The 15,843-nt window shown below is 47.8% G+C and overlaps 1 pseudogene; it reads right to left on the bottom strand.

Moving 5' to 3' along the window:
- Positions 1-8,700: 8,700 nt before the first annotated feature.
- On the bottom strand, positions 8,701-15,265 carry LOC108635265 (annotated as a pseudogene).
- Between the last annotated feature and the right edge of the window lie 578 nt (positions 15,266-15,843).

The following is a 15,843-nucleotide window of genomic DNA, read 5'->3' as shown; positions in this document are numbered from 1 at the left end:
AAAAAAGAAAAAAAAAGTTAATTCAGCTTTCAGTAAGTCTGAAGCAAGTATTGCAGTCAAAGTTAAAAACCCCATTAAAAACAAAAAGATCAAATTATAGCATTATTCAGTAATATCAAATATAGGGAAAGCGATGGATAATTTATGTGATTTTGTTTTAAATACAGGAAGTACAATTTTGTTTGATCTGCATATTGAGATGTTATTTAAAAATCTATTATCTGTTTTTCATAAAATTGTCTTAACATGTAAAAAGAATGTGTGAGAGAGAGAATGAGAGAAGTGGAGAAAGGAAAAGTAACAACCTATTTTGGTATTCGATGTTACTTGTAAGTTCGAAAGCTCTACTATACATATAATCTGTAGAGTGTTTTAGCAACGTAGTTTTCAACTGTTTTCATGCCTTGAAGATCTCAGTATCAGCTATATAGCCAGATTTGAATGTCACTCTCTGAAGTGCCTCTTGGGCTGATCTAAGATAACCTGACTCTGAAAGCATGCAGTGGAGAAGTTGATGGAGAAGCTCTGATGTGAGTTTGGACCAGACACGGGATTTAATCAGTGAAGAGCTGTGGCTTCTTGTCCCAGCTGAGGAAGAGGCATACATTCACTCCTAGGCATAGAGCCAAGGTAGAAGGAACACTATCTCAGAGTGCTTTTACCTAGCCCAGGGACATCTCAAGGAAGCCAGCCATTAAAATGCCTGTGTTTGGTGAGAGAGCCTTGCAAGCATCAAGCAGGCCCTGTGTATCATTGACTGCAGTTGGAGAAGCAGAGATAGTTAATAGAATGAGACCTGGTGCCTGTGGACCTCCTGTTGAGTGATCAAAAGGGGAATTTGATTCATTCCATCCCCTTTGCCATTTGGCTGGCCTGTAGTCACAATGAGGTAGGCATATCCCTGTCAGACACAGTAGCAAAGCAAGTTAAAATTCCCAAAGGAAAAAGGCCTTGACGTGCACTTTGATTTGTGCTGGACCCATAGTTTTAACTGAAAAGGATCAAACACAGGGAATCTGTTCAGCTTTTGAACTGGGCTAAATTGAGTTCTCTTACCCTTAAGCTACAATGGAGTTGTCCAAGAATAGTAAATATAGTGGATGAAAATAGTCCAGGGTGATTAAACCCTTTTTAGAACTCGTCCTTACCTTTTCCAGTTACATGTGTCTTACCCTAGTTGAACACGTGAAGATTTCAGTTTTGTATCTTATCTTGCCTTGGACACAAATGTAGTACAGTTAACAGCTAATTCTCTGCGTGTGTAATTTCCCATTGTATCAAACTAATTGAGTTTCAGTCTTTCTTGACACAGTCTGATGTGCAAGAATTGTCTCATGTATTTCAGTAATTGTCAGGTCATAGAGTTTTCCTTCCTCTAATCTATCCTACCAACTAATCTGTGATTATACATGTGGAAACCTTTTTTTCTTGCGGTCTCCAAGGGCTCTTTACAGACCTCTGGGGTACCCTCTAAGTATTGGTTCCTGAACATCAGTACACTTGGCTGCCTCCGTAGGTTCTTGGAGTTGAATCTCCTCCTGGAGTTGAATGTCACCCCTTCTCCACTTCTGGCACAGATACCTAGCAATCTCTGTGCACCATTCAAGGAAGCTGGGATCCTGTCTGTAGACCTGTGCCAGGAGAAATCCGTCTGTTTCCTCTTCCTTTCTCCTCCTCTTTGTCTCTCCCCTCTCTCCCCCGCCTCAATTTATTTAAGTCCTCTAAGCTTTCACAAAATGCTGGAAAGTGCTAATCACCAAGGGGTTAGTATCCCTCTCAGAACTGAAGAGGAAGGACTACAGATGATTAAGCTCTAGTGAATCTATTGTCTCCATTTTAGGTAATTTCCTGAGTGTAAATTCAAATTCAAATAAATTGTGTTTATTTCCTCAAAGCTTGATTGATTTATTTGCACTTTGAATATTTTCCTAGGCCTTTCCAGTTAGTTTACTTGGGCCAAAGCTCTTTGCTGAGTGTCAGCTTAAACCACTTTTAGTTGTATAAAGAGTGTGTGTGTGTGTGTTCTGGTCTCAGGTGAAAACTCTATGTATAAATAAATATGCAGACTATTGTATTCTTATCTCCTTTCTTCGTTTCTATAGTAAAAAATAAGACATGTTTTCGTTATGTGTTTTTATTGTTGCTTAGTATTATCAACACTGTTACTGTTAGTTGCTGTGAAGTATGCTCCTAAGGAGTACAAGTTGCATTTATTGCCAGATTAAAAGGTTCCAGCAATATGGTCCCTGACTGCTTCCTCTCTTCCATTCTCTGTCCTTCTGCTCTGCTATTTTCCCTACTAATGTTCTCCTTTTGACAACACTGGCCTTGGTTTTCCTTCATCAAATTCCATTTCTTCTGGATCCAGAGACTGCAAGTGCTGTTATTCTGGAAATGCTCTTCCCGTAGGCCTGCATGGCTTGCTCCCTCCCTTGTTTGAGCTTCACCAATGCTGTTCAAATAACGCAATCAAATCTTCAACCCCCTCTCTTTCCTCCTCCTTAAAGGCACTTGAAGTCTCTATCCTCTTCTTCCTTCTCCAGCCTAAATTTCCTAAATTTCACACAACAAAAAAAAAAGGAAGAGATAATATCATCAGGGCTTTGCTGCTTAGAATTAACTTGAGTCAGTTTCTGTGCCTGCAAATAAAAGATAGTTAATAGTGAGTTGAGTTCTTTCAGGAGCTTCCTCTGTTTTTCTATTGATACCTCTATATTTTGTTCACACAATGACACTTTGTTTTCTTTACAAATATATTGAATATCTGTCAAGATTACTATTTCGTTACTGCCGTTTGTGAATTTCCTTGTCTGCTTTGCTTGTTCTTTCAGGTAAAATTTATTGTTTTATTAATGTTGCCAAAATATTGTAAGTAAAATTAGTATTTGTAGAAATAATTTTTTAAAAAATTATTTCTGCTGTCTGTCTTTTTACAAATAACATGGCATATTTTTCTTTTTTAAATAATCGTATTGTATTGGCCAGTTCTAAACTTCTAAACAGTGATGTGTAAATGGGCTTTCTTGTTCTGAGTACCATCAAAAGCAATGAGTATCTGGCTGAATAAATTTCCGTTTCTGTTTTTAGATCTTGAAGAGAATTGTTTTATTGGATAGTTTACAACATTTGTTGAGACATTTACTTTTCTTTCCTTCTCCTTTCCTTTCTTTGTCTGTGCTTTCTTCCCTTGTCTCTCTTCCTCTTTCTTTCCTTCCCTTTCTTTCCCCAGGTTTTTGCTTGACTGGACCTTTCCTGAAACAAAAGTGATTCCACTCAGAGTTGAATATTATCCTCTCAGAATCCCATTTCATTTCTCATTTGTAGGTATTGGAATTAACCTCCTTCTCCCATTATTAGATTTGCCACAGTTGTATCAATATTTCTGATTTTCTTTTTCCAAGAAGCAGCTCTTGTTTTATTATCCCAACAAGTTTTATTTTTGTTGTTTTCTATTTTTGTTTCAATTCATACATACTTTCTACATTCTTTAGGATTTTTTTTTTCTTTATAACTTTGATTTTAGAAGCTTTGTTTACAGTCTTTTTTCTGTAAATATATTTGATTTACAATGTTGAGTTTCAGTTGTATATAGGAGTGATTTAGTTATGCAGATACCTATCTATTCTTTTGTAGGTTCTTTTCCATTATAGGTTGTTACATGATACTCAGGATTTCTTTTCTTTTCTGTTTTTTTTTTTTTTTTCCATAGATGGTTTAGGGATTGAGCTATCTTTCTTTAAAATTTTGTCTGAATCCCAAATATTTTTATGTATGCATATTTTTTAATTAAAATTTCATTGTCTAAGATTTTTGGCAAGTTGATTCCAAAGATTTCACTATTTTCAGGCTGAATGTTTTCATTTATAGTTTACTGAGAAATTTTCCTTGGAGCTCTGAGGTTATGTGTGTATATACAATGACATGTCTTTATACACATCCTTTTCAGATTACTACATGTTTTAAGATATGTAAATGTATTTTCAAAGATATTTTCTGTTTGTATGGTAGAAACATGAAATGTTTTAATTCTAGAAATTTTTCTCCCAAGTGAATATAGCGTAAAGAGTAATGGTATAAAACTATATTCCTTTGAGAATAATTCTTACTAACAGAACTTGGATATGTTAAAAAATTATTCATAACACTTTAGGAAAGGTGGTAAGAAAAACTTTATTCAAGGTAAGAGTACTACAGTGGGGTGTTATAATATGGGAGAGCGATTGAGCTTACATCTACCTCCAGCGGGGATGCAGGTGGGAGTTATAGCTAAGGAACCAGGGTGGGTCCATGGGATTGCAAACAGAGATGGGAGACTGAAAAGCAATGGACAACAATAACAGAATGGGTGTCAGTGGATGGAAGCTAATTAAGACCACTATAAGGGTGAGGTTAGATTCTGGCTCAACTGAGAGGATCATTGCTGAGGCTAGGCAAGGCTGATGAGATATTCAGGTGAGTGAAATGATATGTGATCTGATACTGAGGGTGGTCAAATCAAGGGTGGGCTATGTTTTCTAAACTGAAGTAGCAGATTGTGGATTAGATTGGACTAGATGGACAGGCAGCCCTGAATAAAGACATTGCTCAAAGTTGGCAGTGCATTACTGAACTGCTGCATAACCAGTTACCCAGAACTAGCAGCTTAAAACAATATTTTTTCATACTGCTGCTGAAAGTTGGGAATCCAGGAGTAATTCAGCTGAGTGTTCTGGCCTCAGTGTCTCATGAGATTGCCATCCTCTGAAGCCTTGACATGCACTGGTGGATTTCCTTCCAAGACGGCTTACTCACATAGCTGTCAAAACCAGTTTGCTTGCTGGCTGTTGGGAGAAAGCCTCGGTTCTTTCACATGGGCCTCTCTAAAGAGCTCCCTGAGTGTTCTCAAGATATGACTAAGCTGGCTTCTAGAGTGCGTGATCCAAGAGGATGCGCAAGGACGCTGCAGTGCCTTTTATGGCCTAGTCTCAGACGCTTCATTGTTCGTTTCTACAATATTCTAACATTAGAAGTGAGCCACTAAGTCCACCACGCATGTGAAGGGGAGAAGGAAGGAACTGTGGACATAATTGAAAACCACGTGGTACACACATGGCCACCAATTGTTTACATGCTTGTATGTCCAAAATGCATTTTCCTGCCAATGCTTTTAAATAATTTATCCTGTTACAGCATTAACTTGAAGTTCAGGACCTTGTCATTTAAGTCAGGTCCAGCTATGGATCAGGGTCCACGTGTACAGTATCTCAAGTGTTCTGTTGCTCAGTTGTGTCGTATTCTTTGCAACCCCATGGACTGCAGCACTGCAGGCTTCCCTGTCCATCAACTCCAGGAGCTTGCCCAGACTCAAGTCCATTGAGTCGATGATGCTATCCAACAATCCCATCCTCTGCTGTCCTCTTCTCCTACCTTCATTTTTTTCCACATCATGGTCTTTTCCAGTGTGTCAGTTATTCGCATCACATAGCCCAAGTATTGGAGCTTCAGCTTCAGCATCAGTCCTTTCAATGAATATGCAACAGAAATTTACTTTAGGATTGACTGGTTTGATCTCCTTGCAGTCCAGGACCCTCTCAAGTCTCCAACACATCAATTCAAATTATACAAGTGTAGTTCCTCTAGACCTGAGGATGTGTGAACAAAAGAGATGAGTTAATCTGCTCACTTTCACAGCCAACATACAGTGGTGGGTCAGGCATAGATAACCTTCATAGACACTCCTGTTCCAGAAAGGGGATGGGAGATGGGAGTCAATAGTAGCAGTTCTGAAATCCCACGGGTTCTTGTGGGCAGTCCTTTGATTAGTATTTAAGGCCTGGAAACTTCCTAGGCTTCAGTCTCTGATTTTTTAATTCTACCCCCTGACATGATGCCATTGCATGAAAGGTGGCTAGTATATGGTTACATGAAACAGTCTCCCTAGCCTGCTTCCTGCTTGTAGAAGGTAGGAGTCCAGCGCTCTTATTTTGTACTATTGCTGGTCCTTTCAGTCCGAGCTGAACTTAAATATGTTATCTTAAAACCTTGGTGTGTCTCCTGATAATCTTACTGGCGTTCATGGCAAAGCACCCCACTCCAAAGCCACAATCACACATGTCTTCATAATAAGGCTGACTCTGTCTTGGTTTTCTGCTGAGATAGCTGAGGGATTACACCCTGAAAGATGTAAAGAAGTAATTTCATGTCAGAACTTTCATCACGGACCATGGGGTATCTTTGGCACAACTGCTACTGCCTAAGGTCTGGACCCTGAAAACCAGCAGGCCCTGAACTGCCCCAGGGGCTTGTCTGTCTCCCACTCTCCTGAGGTCCCTTGGGACATGCAGTTTACCCATCGCCCTTGTCTTTTCTCTGTTCCCTCCCTCACAAGCATATCCCGGCATAGGGTCACACAGGTAAACCCACTTGTGCTTTCCTCGCCTTTGGGCACTGCCAAGGAGGCAGGCTGGAAGTGCCTGGACGCATGCCACACTTAAGGCATGTCTCTCCTAGGATGCCTGTGGTTTTGCAGATACAGCATACTTTAGCACGTCTCACGTTTTGTGTCATATCGTGCCAGTGTGTGCCACTCTCAGGGAGGGTGTGTGCTGGCTGCTGGGCTGATCTGGGGCAGCACTGGCCCAGGACCTTCCCAGTTCTCCTTTTCACATGTGTGTGAAACAAGTCTCCAGTACAGCAGGCAGTCTGTGACTCCTTCTCCTTCAGCTCTCTGCCCATTTCAGCAGGACTTTAGCCTCACCATCCCGGGTCTTTTCATAGCCACGTCCATCATTTCCACAGGCCAGCCCATGGCCCCACACACTGAAGGCTCCACAGGCAGTGGTTTCAAAGCCTCACCCCACATGATTTGCTCTGTGTGAATGCTTAGACCATCAAACCCTCTTCCTGATCCCAACACACACAACAACACATGGTAGAACTGATGAGTGTGTTTTGTATCTGGTCTAATTGCAGATATCTGGAGCCACAGTCTGGAGTTATCACTGGCCATCCTTTCCTCCTTCCCATCCTGGGCAGGGTCAATGCAGAGATACGGCGACAAACCACCTTCAGCCTGGTCGCCTCATGACTCCTCTTCTGGTTGCTCAGCACCTCCTCTCCTGCCACCTTCATCTCTGCTTCTGCCCTGGGCTGGACACACACACACACAAACACAGCCAGCATATATAAGCACACGTGTGTATACACACACATGCTCAGCACGGGGACACAAATGCAAACAACGAACATAGGTGTTTCAGGAGGTGAAGAGGACTGAGGCCAGCAATGTCGGAGATGGCGACAGTAGGCAACATGTCCTGCCCTTGGGGCTCCCTGTTCACCTTCTCCACGAACTCTTCCATATTTTCCCAAGGCAGCCTGAAGTCACTTCCAGCGCAGCATGTTTGGTGGTTGTGAGACACTGAGTTGTGAATGTGGGAATTCACACAAGATCCCAAAGTCAGCACACAGGTGCACGGGGAACCCAGAGAGGACACCTTTTCAATGATAGGCCTTCCCAGGGTAAGGGGCGGGAGTGACGTGCCCAGGCAATCTCAGACTCAGTGAGCAGCAGGAGGCCAGGGGATGGAAGGACCCACAAAGGATGATTCTGACAAAGATACTTAATACATACTGCCTCTAGTAGTATCACCTGGACTCTGGTGCTGCCACCACAGCTGATTTGATGGAGACTTGCTTCACTCATGGACACACCAAGTCCCCAAACAGACAGTCTCAGGAGGTCCCCTGCTACATGCACGACCCAAATTCAGGCTCCACAGCCAGCTTGCATGAGTCTGAGCATCCCCATTTGGGAAAGGACAGTGTCCCTGTAGTATCACACGAGTGTCCCTTCAGGGCCCACCTTCAGACCCCATCTCCACCTATGTTTCTGTCAGTTACTCTCATGGAAGAACCTTCCTGCCCAGGGTACTACTTCAGGGGATCGTCCCACACATCTTGGCTCTGCTGGCAATACAAGCAAGGTGAGCCAGCAGCCAAGAATCCCAAAAGGAATTGCTAACTGTGTTCAGGCCCAAAGCAACCACACCTCAGCAATCCTGTTCAGTTCTGAGCAGTTGTGACCTGACCACCAGCCGAGAAAGTTAAGGCTCCTGGTGTCCATGCTGCGGCAGGATGCTCCCTGTTCAAAGTCCCAGAACCAGTGGACAGGACTGGAAAAACGTGCCCTATACCCTACAGAGAGACAGACTGTCCACAGGTGGACAATCCACAATCTTGCACACCCACACTCATCACCTCAGGAACCACGTTTTAAAAGTGATGTCAAGGTAATTCTACCAAGTGGTCACTGTGTTCAAGAAGTAGGGGGGTCCTAAAAGGAAAATATCAACTTGCAGTGGGACGATGGATGGCTCCGCAACAGCACCTGTCAGGCTCGGGAGGAGGGAAAAGGTTCCTGCGCCTCCTCCTCTTCCTGAGCAGCAGACTTCAAAGAGCAGAAGAAAGGATACAGCTATGGCCCAGAAGCAAGGGATGCCCCAGGTGATGGCGATCCTCCAAGCCAAGTCAGGCTTCCTCCTCTGATGGTTCTTGCACATGAACTGGAATTAGGCCCTGCAGTTTTTCTTATGCTCAGAGCTCAGTTCCACCAGCAGGGCAGCCAGTGCCCGCAGCGCGTCTTGCCTGGAAGCTCAATAGCGCTCCCGGGCCTTTCCTGGCCCTGCTCCTCCACCATCTTCTCAGCTCCTGGAAGAAGCCCTATTGCTGCTCCTCATCTGCCACAACCTCCACCTCCTCCATGACGTCTTCCACAAGCAGCTAGAACAACCACCCAACCGTCCACCAGGGGTGCACCTTCCTCCATCGCCTCCACTCTGCATAGCGTGGCTCCTTTGCCTGGCATGACAACTTGTGGCTGCAAGATCCCAGCCTCAAAAAGCCTGAGGATGGCAGGCCACCAACCCCAGCGCCCTGAAACCGGGGCTCACAACTCGGAAGGTCTGCGGTCCCAGGATGCTCCTGCATTCCTCTGACTGCCTTTCACACTCCTCTTGGCCCTGGTCATGACCCGAGGCTAGGGCAGATGTGAAGGGATGGGACATAATAGCACAACAGGTGGTGTGCAAATGTGGCTCAGGCTTCAGGAATCCTGTGGGACCCACTAGCTCTTTGGGGGCGGGGAGTGAGGGGGATGGTAGGGAAGCGGGTGCTGGTGTGTGTCCGGTGGCCTGAGGCTGAAGAAAGGGGTGGCAGACAGCACGGGACAGGGTGAAGGGGCCCTGGGGAAATCAGCCGAATAGGCGGATCCCTAGGCTGTGAGCCACGCACAGGCTGCTGGCCCAAATCTAGTCCAAGTGGTGGGAGGCACCCTTATGGACACGCCCCTCAAACGTAGGGCATCTTCCAGGGTTCCTGGGCTACAGCGCACCCACATGGCATATACTGCTCCAGGGAGGTAATGGGTTTTGCATCTGCTGATCCCCCAGGCGCTGTCATTGTCCAGGCTCTGAAAATTCCAAGGACGGGTTCCTGCTTCACAGTCTGAACAGCACACTCCTGTGTCCCTCAGGATCCGCAATAACTGAGAACTCTCCGGATATCCAAAGGATAAACAGGTGCTCCACGTGGCTCATACTTTTCTCCATGGGACACAGAACCTGTTGTTGTCCGGATGCTAGGGGAGAAGGGAAAAACCCCACTGTTTGCTACGGTTGATCTCCACTGTTCAGGGACACCAGAGCCTTAGGGTACAGAGCTGGCTCTGTGTCTCTTCATCTCTGCTTCTGGCATATCACTGTTTTGGGCAATCCTTCTGTGTGTGTACCAAGGGCTGGTGTCTGTTTGTCTCCATCTCTCTAAGTAGTGCTCTTGCTGTCTGCCACTCTCTGGACACCAGTGCTCATACGAGAAGTTTACATGAGAAGGCAAGCCCTGCTCCTCCTTAGTGAGTTGCACGCATGGGAGATCAGACTTTGTCAGTCCACACATTCGGAGAGTGCTTTCTCAAACTCGAAAGTCAACAGTGGGCGGTCACTGCTGAACTGCAGAAGGTGTGGTGCCACCCTCCCTCCCTCGCTGGACAGACGTGAATGCTGCAAAGGCCTCAGGTACCTTGGCCACACTTTGCCACAGATGGAGAAATGGGACATGGCCTGGGGCCTGAGGGAACTCCCTGAACATTATTTGAATACCTGCCAGGGAGATGGTAAGGACAGCTCCCCATTAAGTTCCATGACACACTGGTGCCAGAAACATGCACGGCTGCCAATTTACCCTATCGAGGCCCTTTCAAAGTGGTTCTGTTCTCCATGTGAGAACACATTCAAGCCTGCCCGGTCACCCAAGCCTGTGGGGCTGGGAGCAGCAAGAGGATCAAGCTAAGCCATCCGTCCTATAGTCCTGATACCCAATATATGTGTTCTGCAAAGTGTACAAAGAGTGATGATTCAACCTGGAAGACTGCAGGTAGCAGGTGCTTATGCTGCAGTTCTGGTCCATCACTGAAACCACGCAAAAAAGGCAAGGGTTGCTCATGCTCATGGTAAGGTCAGGAAAGTATGCCTGGCACTTGGGAAGGATGGAAAGGCCCTTGTATCCGGGAGTATAAGGGGCTGTGGGGTCACCCACCATGGCTTCTGTGTCTGGGATTGCAGCCTGTTCTGTGTCTCAGACCTTCTGCACTCTCACTGGTCGCCCCCAGGCACTTTCTTCCGGCCTCTCCTTTCTGCCAGGTATCCTTGCTGTACCACTGTGATTCCACTCAGAATTTGCTCACTCAGTGAGATAGCGGGATCAGTAAGTACCCTGGCTTCAGTGCTTCGCTGCTAGAATCTGTACCTTTTCCTAGGCTTTCATGTTTTCACTATTCAACTTCCATCACCTGTTAGGTCTGTTCTGACAGTGCATACTCATCAGTGTACTGGCAGGGCATCTGCACACACATGTGTGAACACACTAATGTCCCTGAGAGGAAACTTGCACATATGCAGAAGTACAAGCTTTCTTCTCCAGGAACATGACTTTTGGTAAGCATCTGACTTTCTTTGTCCTGGCTATTTTTTTTCGCTTGCTCATCAATCATGTCAGGTTGCACTTCTAACTCTGTGAGAGCACCAAGAGTGTTTGAACCACCCATGCGTCACTGACTTACTAAATGCCAAGACTCTCTTCCAGTTGCTCTCATTGGGGCCAGGTAGGTCTTCATACAATCAGCTATACCTGCTTGCCCACACAGCTGAAGTGCCAATGAAGCCATCTAGAACAGTCACTGGGAAGGCAGGGTCCATCTGAGTGTCATCTGGGGCAGATCCGCTATGACAAAATCAGAGAATCTGCTCCAGCAAGACTGCCAGAATCCTCCCTCAGGTGCAGCCATGCTCCTTTGCCCGTCTAGACCCATAGCCAGGGACATGACCCCAGAGGAAAGAAGGAATTCACGTCAGGACTTTCAGCACGAGCCATGGGTTGGTTATCTTTGGCAGGACTGCTATTGCCTGGACCCTGACCCTGAAAACCAGCAGGGTTCAAATTGACCCCAGGGGCTTCCCTGTCTCCCACTCTCCAGAGGTCCCTTGGGACATGCAGTAAGCCCACCATTCTTGCTTCCTCCCTCTTCCCGCCCTCATAGGCACATCCTGGCAGAGTGCCACATATGGACACCCACCCCTGCACTTTCTTTGCCTACCTGCACTGCCAGGGAGGCTGGAAGTGCCTGGAGCCATGCCACCTTCACACCCTGTCTCTCCAAGGATGCCTGTGGTTTTTCACGGACAGCCTACCTTAGCTCATCTTGTGTTGGGCGTCACATAATGTGAGTGTGTGCCACCCTCATGGAAAAGAGTGTGCTGGCTGATGGGCTGATCCTGGGCAGCACAGGCCCAGGACGTTCCTGGTGCTCCTCCCATGTGTGGAACAAGACTCCAGTGCAGCAGACAATCTGTGCCTCATTCTCCTTTGGGTCTGCCCTTCTCTGCAGGACCTTAGCCTCCTCACCACCCCAGTCCTGCCGTAGCCACGTCCACATTTCCACAGAACGGCCCATGTGCCCACAGACTGAGGGCTCTACAGCCAGTGGTTTCAAAGACCCACTCCATCTGATTTGTCCTGGGTGAATCCTCAGAGCATGTAACCCCTCTTCCCGGTCCAAACAAACACAATAGCAAGGTAGAAATGGTGAGCGTGTTTTTGTATTTGCTCTTCATCTCTACGTCTGCCGTAGTCTGGACACACACACACACGCGCACACACACACACACACAAACACGTCCGATGCAAGCACATGCATGTATACACACACATGCTCAGCATGGGGACACAAACCCGAACAGGAAACAAAGGTGTTTCAGGAGCCTGTCTTCCCTGTTTGTGTTTGTGCCCCCATGCTGAGCATGTATTTGTATACACGCATGTGTTTGTGTCGGCTGTGTGTGTGTGTGTGTGTGTGTGTGTGTGTATGTGTCTGGCCCAAGGAAGATGTAGATATGAAGGCGACAGGAGAGCACGTGCTGAGCAACCATAAGAGGAAGCACGAGGCGTCCCCAGTCTAAGGGTGTGTGGTCGCTGCAATGTCGGAGATGGAGTCAGTAGGCACCACGTCCTGTCCTTGTGATTCCTGTCTACCTCCTCCCCGAGCTCTTCCATATTTTCCCAAGGTAGCCTGAAGCCACTTCCAATGCAGCATGTGTGGTGGTGCTGAGCCACCGAGTGGTGGATGTGGACATTCACAGAAGATCCCAAAGTCAGCACACAGGTGCACTGGGACCCCAGAGAGGACGCCCTTGCAATGATAGGCCTTCCCAGGGTAAGGGGCGGGAGAGTAAGGCCCAGGCAATCTCAAACTCAGTGAGCAACAGGAGGCCAGGGGATGGCAGGACCCATGGAAGGATGATTCTGACAAAGAAACTTAATTCACCCTGCCTCTAGTAGTATCACCTAGGACTCTCACTCTGCAACCACAACTGATTTGAGGGGACTTGCTTCACTCACGGACACACTGAATCCCCAAGCCCCCAGTCTCAGCAGACCACTTGCTACATGCATGGCCCAAATTCAGATTCTGCAGCCAGCTTCCGTGAGACTGAGCGTCCCCATTTGGGAAAGGACAGTGTCCCAGCTAGTACAGGGCTGTCCGTTCATGGCCTACCTCCAGAGCCCTTTACCACATGTGTTTCTGTCATAGAAGTATCTTCTCTCCTGGGATAGTCCTTCAGGGGATCATCCCACTCGTCTTTGCTGATAATCTGCTGGCAACACTTTGCTGCTGAGCAAGCTCAGCCCTGGGCTGACCAGAATCCGAACCCTCACACGAGCAGCCAAGAACTCCAACAATGACCACCAACTGTATGCAGGACCAAAACAATACCACCTCAGCAATCCTGTCTGATTCTGGGCAGTTACGGCCTGACAATCAGTTGAGAAAGTTAAGGCTCCAGGTGTCCAGCCTGCAGCTGGTGCTCCCTGTTCAAAGTCCCAGAACCAATGGACTGGAGTGGAATGATGTCCCCTATACCCTGCAGGAAGAGAGGAGATGGGTGTGGATCCCATAGGTGGATCATCCACACCCCTGCACACCCACAATCATCATTCCAGGATTCACGTTTTACCAGTGATGTCAAGGTAATACTCCTTAATGATCACTCTTTTCAAGAAATAGGGGTGGTCCCGAAAGGAAAAGATCAGCTTGCTGCATGACCATGGGATGGCTCGCACCTGTACCTGCTAGGATAGGGAGGAGGGAAAAGGTGCAAGCTTCTAGGGTCCTCAGCTTGCCTCCCAGGCAGGCATTAACAGCTTCCACGAAGCCTCTCCAAACTCTCACAGTATAGGAGCATGGATAACATGATCATCCAACACCCCACTAAGTCCCATACCCACCTGACCTCAGTCTCCCTCCCTGACATTCAAGTCGATCATGTAGCTGAGAAAGTCTTTATCTTGGTCGCTGATCATGACAGAAGCTTGAGGGTGGTTCATAATCTTCCTGAGGTCAAGGAGCCATTTGTGCCACATGCTGGGCCAAGAAGAGCCAGGAGCATCAGCCCTACTCTGGGGTGGAAGAAGGACACGGGAACAGGCATCTTCAAGGATGCTGGGCACTTCTGCTTACCCAGCCACTACTGATGAGCTCAGGCCCTGCCATACCATCAGACAAGCTCATGGCTCTGTGTTCCTCGTGGTGGTCTGCATCTGAGATGGTCTGCATTCCTCAGGCAGGGGCTGTTTCTGACAGCTATTATTTCCCAGTCCTGTGTATGCTGGGTAGTGGCATGTCACTGCTTACATGGTAGGACTTACAGTCATTACAAACCATCTCTGAAAGCAAAGGGGTTGGTGTTGGCTAGTGTATGTCTACATATGTTGTGTGGGTTTGTGTATGTGTATGTGTGTGAGTGTGTGTGCGCGGTGTGTGTGTGTGCGACTCCCATATCTCAGTTATCTTTGGAATCATTCACCTTTACAACAATAACTGTCAGCAAAGGCTGCCCTGGTGTACTGTCTCTGTCCTTTCTGACTTAGAGGCTGTTCCTCCTCAGATCAGGCCTGAAGTAGACACACAAAGTCATGGCTGCGACACTTACAGGTGTGGCCCTGCCCAGACCCTACTCAGCTGTGCCTTTGGAGCCTGCCAACTGCCCAGTACCACACTTCCTTCAGGGTCCACCAGCACCCATCTTGCGCCCTTGCCTCCACCCCTCCTCCTGCTCAAGCCTCTGCACCTCCCCCTCCTCCTGAGCAGCTGGACCACAGGGAGTAGCAGAAAGGATACCACGTTGGCCCAGAAGCCAGGGATGCCCTGGATGATGGCACTCTTCTGAGCCAAGTCACGCTTCCTCCTCTCATGGCTCTTGCACGTGAACCAAACGTAGGCCCTGCAGGTTTTCTCAGGCTCAGAGCTCAGATCCCCTTGCAGGGTCGCCAGTGCCTGCAGCACATCTAGTGCCGGAAGCTCACTCGGGCCTCCAGGCCTTTCCTGGCACTGCTCCTCCACCGTCTTCTCCTGCAGCTCCAGGGAGGACCCCTGTTGCTGTTACTCATCCGGCACAACCTCCACATCCTCAAAGATGTCCTCTGCAAGCAGCTGGAAACCCCATCTGATCCCTGCCACGACTCCGTCCACCTGGGCCTCACCGTCCTCTCCTGCCTCCACTCTGAAGAGGGTGGCATCTTCACCTGGTGTGACCACTGGTGGCTGCAAACGTCCCCAGCCATGCACAGCATCACCAGGACAGGCCACAGGGCCCTTTTCCCCTGAGCACTGGAGGCTCACAACTAAGGAGGTCTGGGGTTCAGGACGCTTCCGCATTCCCTCTGACGCGCCTCTCATGCTCCCTTTCGCTCTGGCCATGACCCCAGCCTGGGTCAGATGCTAAGGGACAGGACATAATAGCATCACAGCAAGTGGTGAGCAATGGCGGCCCAGGGTGCAGTAATCCTGTGGGGCCCACTAGCGTTTTTGCTGTGGGGAGTGTGGGGCATGGTTCAGAGGCTATGGCTCGTGTGTGTGAGGGTGGGCTGAACTATAGAAATGGATGGTTGGCAGTCCAGGACAGGATGAACGGGCCCTGGGCCATCAGCCATACAGGCGGGGCTCTAGGCTGTGAGCCACACACAGGCAGCTGACCCAGATCTAGATCAATGGCCGAGAGGGTGGTGGACAGCACACGATGGACACGCCCCTAGACCGGAAGGCATCTTCGTGGTTCCTGGGATCTGCTCCACTGCGTGGCCAGACTCTGCTCCAGAGAGCTAGCAGGTTTTGCATCTGCCGCTACCTCAGGCGCTGTCATTGGTCTGGTTCTGGAAATTCCAACCACGGATTCCTGATCCACAATCCAAACAGCACACTCCTGTGTCCCACAGGACCTTCAATAACTGGGACCTCTCCCTGAGTATCCAAAGGAT

Source organism: Capra hircus, unplaced genomic scaffold (genome assembly GCF_001704415.2).
Source record: "Capra hircus breed San Clemente unplaced genomic scaffold, ASM170441v1, whole genome shotgun sequence".
Lineage (NCBI taxonomy): Eukaryota > Metazoa > Chordata > Mammalia > Artiodactyla > Bovidae > Capra > Capra hircus.
Note: the sequence above shows the minus strand (reverse complement) of the source record. Positions and strands in the feature narration are given on the sequence as shown.